Raw genomic sequence first — 6881 nt, 5'->3', positions numbered from 1 at the left:
TTTAATTCAAATTACGCGCATTAGAGAGTCGCTAATGGTGTACACCAATAGGCTAGAGTAAACAAACTGGTGAATTACGTTAAAAAAAATATTACTAGGCTACTATAAAAAATATTTTGTGAAATATTTTTGTATAATGGACTCTAATTTCACAGCTGTTTAATTTTTGGCAAAACATTTTTTTCCCGTTTTCACTTTACGGTCTCTCCCTTTTTCATCCCAAAGTTTAATTGCCGCCACCTTGTGACTCAAACTGTTAAGTAGGCTACGACTATAACTGCAGAAAGGCATCGGATTTTGTGAATTTATAATCAGCATAAAACTCTTGATAAAAGAATTCTCCAGTTTAATCAAGAAAACGGAAACATTAGGCTACTCAGGAGAATAAGGAACCAGTAAGAGACCCTAAAAAGGTCGATGATAATTAAATATTATAATAGCCTATTTGTCTTGTTGCAATATTGTGCATTGCATTGTTATTAACTTTTTTAGATGAAGCTTTAAGCTAAAAGTATGGAAATCAATATTTAATGTCCATTTATTTGTTAATTAACTTAGCCGTGTAATAAGCTGGATAATGTATAAGCCGGTCATTATCAAAACAAACCCATTCAAGGTGGAAAAGTGTTTATTTTTCTACATTTAACGGCTGGCTGGACATCATTCATATATTTACAAAATAAATTATAACTATATCGTTTTTGAGTATGTTATGTTTGTGAAGTAAAGACACAATGACTGACAAATAGAATAGATAGGCTACCGGTAAATTCGTTGTAACACGCTAGGGTTCAGGGCTACCAATGGGAGGGGCTTAACAAATGGGAGGAGCTTACCACTTCACACTAGTTGTTTGATTGACAGTCGTAACGAGGCAGAGGCTCCGCATACCTCGAGGCAAGTGCGATCACCGCAGCCGCATCAACTTTAGGATGGAGCAGTAGTCGAGAAAAGTCCTTTCCTCACAGGTACGTCTATTCACTTATATTGGCGATTGTCATTTGGAGCGGTTTATCTGTCACCTCTGTGAATCCACACTTTTTGTATAAAATATTCATCACGTGAACCCTATCCTTCACGTTTCCTGAACTACATTCCCTGAAATCGTTCTGTAGTGTATCTGCATGAAGGATTATAACAAAAGTTTACTATGGTCGTGACTCGTGGGTAATTATGCGTGATGAGGTTTGCAACATGTTGCGCATGTGTTTATTTTTGGATAAATTGGGTCGCATCAAATACTGACGTATCTCCATTAACCAGGCATTATTTAATACTTCTGAGATAAAATGCAACTATAAACATTTTAACCTTTATACTATTACTGACCAATCCTTTATTTGCAGGTTTCTTTGACAACAGCCTTCCTACCAAATTATATTGAATTAGCCTACCTCTTTTAGGGAGTTGATCAGAATGAAGAATATGAACAGACTTTGATGCTTTTTCATATTCACTTATTCCTGTTAAATAAAGAATAAAATAGCACAGTGCAACCATTCTGTATGTAGGCGTGCATTTATGTAAATGATCCCATGTGGTTAGGCCTGCCAAACATTATTATATAAAAGCTAAAAAAACAAAAAAACAATTGGTTACCTTTTACAATAAGTTCCTATTAGTTAACATTTCTCAATGTACTATTAGATTTTTACAATCAAAGGTTGCATCTGTTAATATTAAGGAGTGGATCTAACATGAACTAACAATGATTTGATACAATATTTATTAAAGGGATAGTTCACCCAAAAATGAAAAATCTGTAATCATTTACTCACCCTCATGCTGGTCCAAACCTGTAAGAATTTCTTTCCTCAGTTGAACACAAAAGAAGATATTTTGAAGAATGTCAGTAACCAAACAGTTGTGGGGCACGATTGACTTCCATAGTATTGTTTTTCCTTCTGTGGAAGTCAATGGGGACCAGAAACCGTTTAGTTACCCATATTCTTCAAAATATCTTCTTTTGTGTTCAACAGACAAAAGAAATTCATACAGGTTTGAATATAAAAGAGTGCTGATTGATTGTGAAATATTACAAATAATTTAGATTTTAGCCTAGAATCATCTAAAAGCAGTGTCGACATACATTTCAGCTATCTCGGTGAAGATGCATGTACAGTATCTGCTTGTGGAACTGCAATGTAGTTCGATAAATAATATAATAGGAATATGCAACAGTTCTGTATGTAGGCGTGCTTTTATGTAAATGAGCCCATGCTGCTGGAGGAATTGCCAAACCTTATTATATAAAAGTTAAACTTCTTTTTTTTATATGCTTAAAGTCCTAATGACTGTGTGAACCATAAAAATGGTTGTGATTTGCTTATAACAATTCTTGATGTCTAGAATAGCTAACAGAAGTGAAGCTATCAGAGACAAATGGAGTTGACCTTTATGACAGTGCAATGATTTGCTGTAATTCACTCTCTTTAGCTGTCATTCCAGATTTTATTGAATCGTTCTGACAAGAACATTCCCAGACATCTGTTTGAAGAACATCCCACAGAAGCTTGTTTCTCAGGCAACCGTGCTGGTTTAGTACGCTACTATAAATATGCGAGAAGGTGGGCAGGAAGCTTTATGATCTGGTATCTTTACACAGTCATGTTCCTTCTCTATTTTTTTTTCTATTCTACATGTTCATCCGCCAATACATATGCGTTTCATCCAAAGGCACATGAAAGCATCATCTAATTAGCCTGAATGCTGTTCGCTTGCAGTTCAATTATGACTTGGCTTGAACGTTGCCATTCAGACAATAGCCGAGGCCCAGGGACATTCAAACACCAACGTCTTCATGTGTCACTTGAGACGGAGGACGTCTTTTGTGAGTGTCAAACGGTTGATTGTTGAACCTGAGCCAACGGCTGATTTCCTTTTCCCATTTTGAAAGCTGAACAATGAACGTTTGTGTATACGTATCGATGCCGGGAACAAAATAAGATCAGAATCACCTGGCCGTAACCAGATATGAGCAGCGTACCGGTGTCAGTGGCACCGTTTTCTGCGTTGCCATAGGGTGATGAGATGTAAGCCCCGCCCATTGGCAGTTTCTGACCTGTCTGATTGGATGTCAGAAATGAGCCGTGCCTCTGTTTGCTAAAAGACGAGCAGTTAAAAGGACAGGTGCAGGGTGAGGACCCAGATGCCCTGAAAGACCCCATTATCAGTGGAGCGGAAAGAACCGGTACTTTCATACAGCGAACACCAGTCTCAACACTAAGAATGCTGCATTCATTGGCACCTTTTGCTTCTTTTTGCTTGCTATAGAATTATTTTTATAATAAATACATTTTAGTATTGTATTATACTTAAACAAATAATGAAATGAATATATTTAAATATATATTTTTAAATATTTAAGTTTTATTTACAGAAATATTTAGTATTGTCAAGTCAAGCCACTTCTACTTATATAGCGCTTTATACAATACAGATTGTTTTTAATCAGCTTTACAGTGATCAACAGGAAAATAATGATTTAATGATGCAAACAGAATTCGATTCTGCTGTAAAGCAGCTCTAAAAGAAAATAGTTTCATTGTTCAGGTAAAGTCAGTTCAGTGTTGATTCAGTTCCTTTGTAAATATCATTAATTATTAAATTAGTTCAATTTGACTAAAGCAGCTCTGTAGAAAACAGTGGTGTCATCGTCTAGCCCAGTTCAAGTCTCACGCAATACAGTCTGATCAATAATATTCTTGAATATTAAGTGTCCCCTACTAAGCAAGCCAAATGTGACAGTGGTAAGGAACCTAAACTCCCATCTGTGAATGGAGTGAAAAAATTTTTTTTTTATTTAACAAATCCCTAAATTGTATTACTATTAAAGTCATGCTGCTTGTTGAGATGAGGATTGCTATTCCCTTTTAAGTTATTTGACTTATGCTGCCAGTGTTATCGTAGGTGCCCACTTGAAGACCCTAGAGATGTCCCCTACTCAGCTCAATCCAGACGGTTGTCATGGGGGGACCGCACTGTGGTTGGCTGGTTGCAGCCGTTGTGTGTGCTGACGCGTGTTAACACTAGACAGAAGGAGGAGGATTTACATCACCATATGGAAAGAAGCGTACATGGATGGAGAATCATAGGTTACTGTAAAGCTATGTCTTAGTTGGTGCTTATCTTGGCGAAAGCCGAGTACAAATCAGCATGAAGTTTTAACATCTACTCTCGTGTAATGGAAATCATGAAGATCTGGATATGTCCAGTGACTGCAGTGAATAGTGCTGCTGGCAACAAGGGAAAGACCTTGTGACAGCCTGGAGAGACAGCTGACAGGAGGAAAGAGACCCCAATGGGGCTGGTAAGGGTTAGCTACCCTTGTCGGCAGTATCCAGCTCTGTGTTTACAGGATGCTGGAGACACCCGCCCAAGGCTTCTGAGAAATTAAAGAGAAAAATACCCCTAGAGTCTGCGAGAGCAGGGGCGGAAGATGACTCAATGTTGGATGTTGTTGGTTAACGACGTTGGAATGGAAATGGATATGAGTATGGAGAGTACTTCACAAAAGACTAGTTCAGGTTCTGCAGTTAGCAAAGTCATTGAACTCCAAGCTTGTGTCTGTGGCTGGAGCAAGGCGACAACGGTCAGGGGGTTGAAGATTCATCAAGGGAAAATGAAATGCTTGAGGGAGAAGGGACAAGGGCCTCGCATTGATCAGTACTTGCGAAGTCCAGCGACAGGAAGCAAACCACAGTTCGCAGGATATCAGTACCCCTGTCATAGAGGAGATGAGGGTTTGCACAGTTAGTGATGAACACATTGATACTTGTGAACCCGGTCAGACTAACCAGCATAAGAGAGAAAAGAACCTCAACGGGCATAGGCCTGGAGTTAGATGACCAAGAGCTTGTGAGAAAACTGCATGGGACACGGTAAACACAGATCTATGCTTTGCATTAGAAAGATTAACTGGTACAGTTGAAAAGAAGCTGGATAAATTTGAGGACATCATTTACGCATATGGAAGTGAGAGGTTTGGTGTGGAAAAAAGGAAGGGAAAAGTACAAACTACTCCTGCTGTATCTAGACGGCAGCAGAAAATTGAAGGGTTAGTTAGGAAAGGAGACAGCTGAGGAAGCAATGGAAAAAAGCAGAACAAAGTCAGAAGGAGGGACTCAATCTCTTACAAAGGGCCATAAAATATAAGCTTGCAACATTACGCAGAGCTGAGCGCCTACGGAAACGCTACAAAAAGAAGGAGCATGCGAGGACTAATTTCTATAAAGACCTATTCAAATTCGTAAAGTTATTCACCTGTGAGAAGAATGACACTTTAAAAGCATCTAGGGTTGTGCTAGAGAGATATTTGGAGGAAACACATACAGATGCAAAAGGGCTTGAGCCTATGTCAATTCCGTCAGATATCCCACCTATCAATCCACCAGAATACCAAATGGAGGTCTGTGCACCTAAGTGGAAAGAGATAGAGCAGGTTGTAAGAAAGGCAAGGGCTTCATCATCTCTAGGGCCTAATGGAGTTCCGTACAGAGTGTACAAGAGTGCTTCAGGAGTTCTACGAATTCTGTGGAAATTGATAAAAGTGACATGGGAAAAGCAGGTTGTACCTAGAGCATGGCGCCGAGCAGGTGGAGTCTTTATACCTAAAGAAAAAGATGCTACAAGCATCAGTCAGTTTCGTCCTATTTCACTATTAAACGTCGAAGGTAAGATTTTCTTCAGCATTATTGCGCAGAGATTGTCAACCTACATATTAAAGAATGGCTTCATTGACACTTCAGTTCAAAAAGCGGGCATTCCAGGGTTCTCAGGATGCTTAGAACACATCAATGTTATCTGACAACGAATTCAATCAAAAAAAAGGAGAGGAAGGAGCTCCATGTGACATTCCTGGATTTGGCTAATGCATATGGTTCAGTGCCACATGAGCTTCTTTGGGCAGCATTTGATTTTTTTAGAGTACCAATGTGAATAACAAATTTAGTGAAAGCCTATTTTGGAGATTTCCAATTTAGTTTCTCAATTCCAAAATTCAGCACCGCATGGCAATGCTTAGAGGTTGGAATAATGGCAGGATGCACCATTTCTCCACTGGCTTTTACAATGGCAATGGGAGTAATCATTAGGGCATCAAGATGGGTAGTAGGAGGAGAGCGCTTGGCTTCTGGGATGCGACTACCACCAGTCAGAGCATACATGGATGATATGACAACCATGACTACAACAGTAGCCTGCACTAATCGGTTATTGGGGAAGTTAACAGATAATACAGGTCCTTCTCAAAAAATTAGCATATTGTGATAAAGTTCATTATTTTCCATAATGTAATGATAAAAATTAAACTTTCATATATTTTAGATTCATTGCACACCAACTGAAATATTTCAGGTCTTTTATTGTTTTAATACTGATGATTTTGGCATACAGCTCATGAAAACCCAAAATTCCTGTCTCAAAAAATTAGCATATTTCATCCGACCAATAAAAGAAGTGTTTTTAATACAAAAAAAAAAGTCAACCTTAAAATAATTATGTTCAGTTATGCACTCAATAGTCAATACTTGGTCGGGAATCCTTTTGCAGAAATGACCGCTTCAATGCGGCGTGGCATGGAAGTAATCCGCCTGTGGCACTGCTGGGGTGTTATGGAGGCCCAGGATGCTTCGATAGCGGCCTTAAGCTCATCCAGAGTGTTGGGTCTTGCGTCTCTCAACTTTCTCTTCTCAATATCCCACAGATTCTCTATGGGGTTCAGGCCAGGAGAGTTGGCAGGCCAATTGAGCACAGTAATACCATGGTCAGTAAACCATTTACCAGTGGTTTTGGCACTGTGAGCAGGTGCCAGGTCGTGCTGAAAAATGAAATCTTCATCTCCATAAAGCTTTTCAGCAGATGGAAGCATGAAGTGCTCCAAA

At 39.0% G+C, this 6881-nt stretch overlaps 1 protein-coding gene across 1 annotated transcript in view; it reads left to right on the top strand.

Annotated features, from left to right (window-relative positions):
* The first annotated feature begins 862 nt into the window (after positions 1–862).
* frya (furry homolog a (Drosophila)) overlaps positions 863–6881 on the top strand; it is an 89627-nt gene continuing 83608 nt past the window's right edge. Inside the window, exon 1 of the mRNA XM_077208122.1 lies at positions 863–968. The gene's annotated coding sequence lies outside the window, so the exon portion shown is untranslated. The remainder of the gene's footprint in view (positions 969–6881) is intronic.

This window comes from Siphateles boraxobius, unplaced genomic scaffold (assembly GCF_051911475.1).
Source record: "Siphateles boraxobius isolate OS27281-9 unplaced genomic scaffold, OSU_SipBor_1 6, whole genome shotgun sequence".
Lineage (NCBI taxonomy): Eukaryota > Metazoa > Chordata > Actinopteri > Cypriniformes > Leuciscidae > Siphateles > Siphateles boraxobius.
The sequence above is the reverse complement of the archived record's forward strand: the minus strand, read 5'-3'. Positions and strand labels throughout refer to the sequence as shown.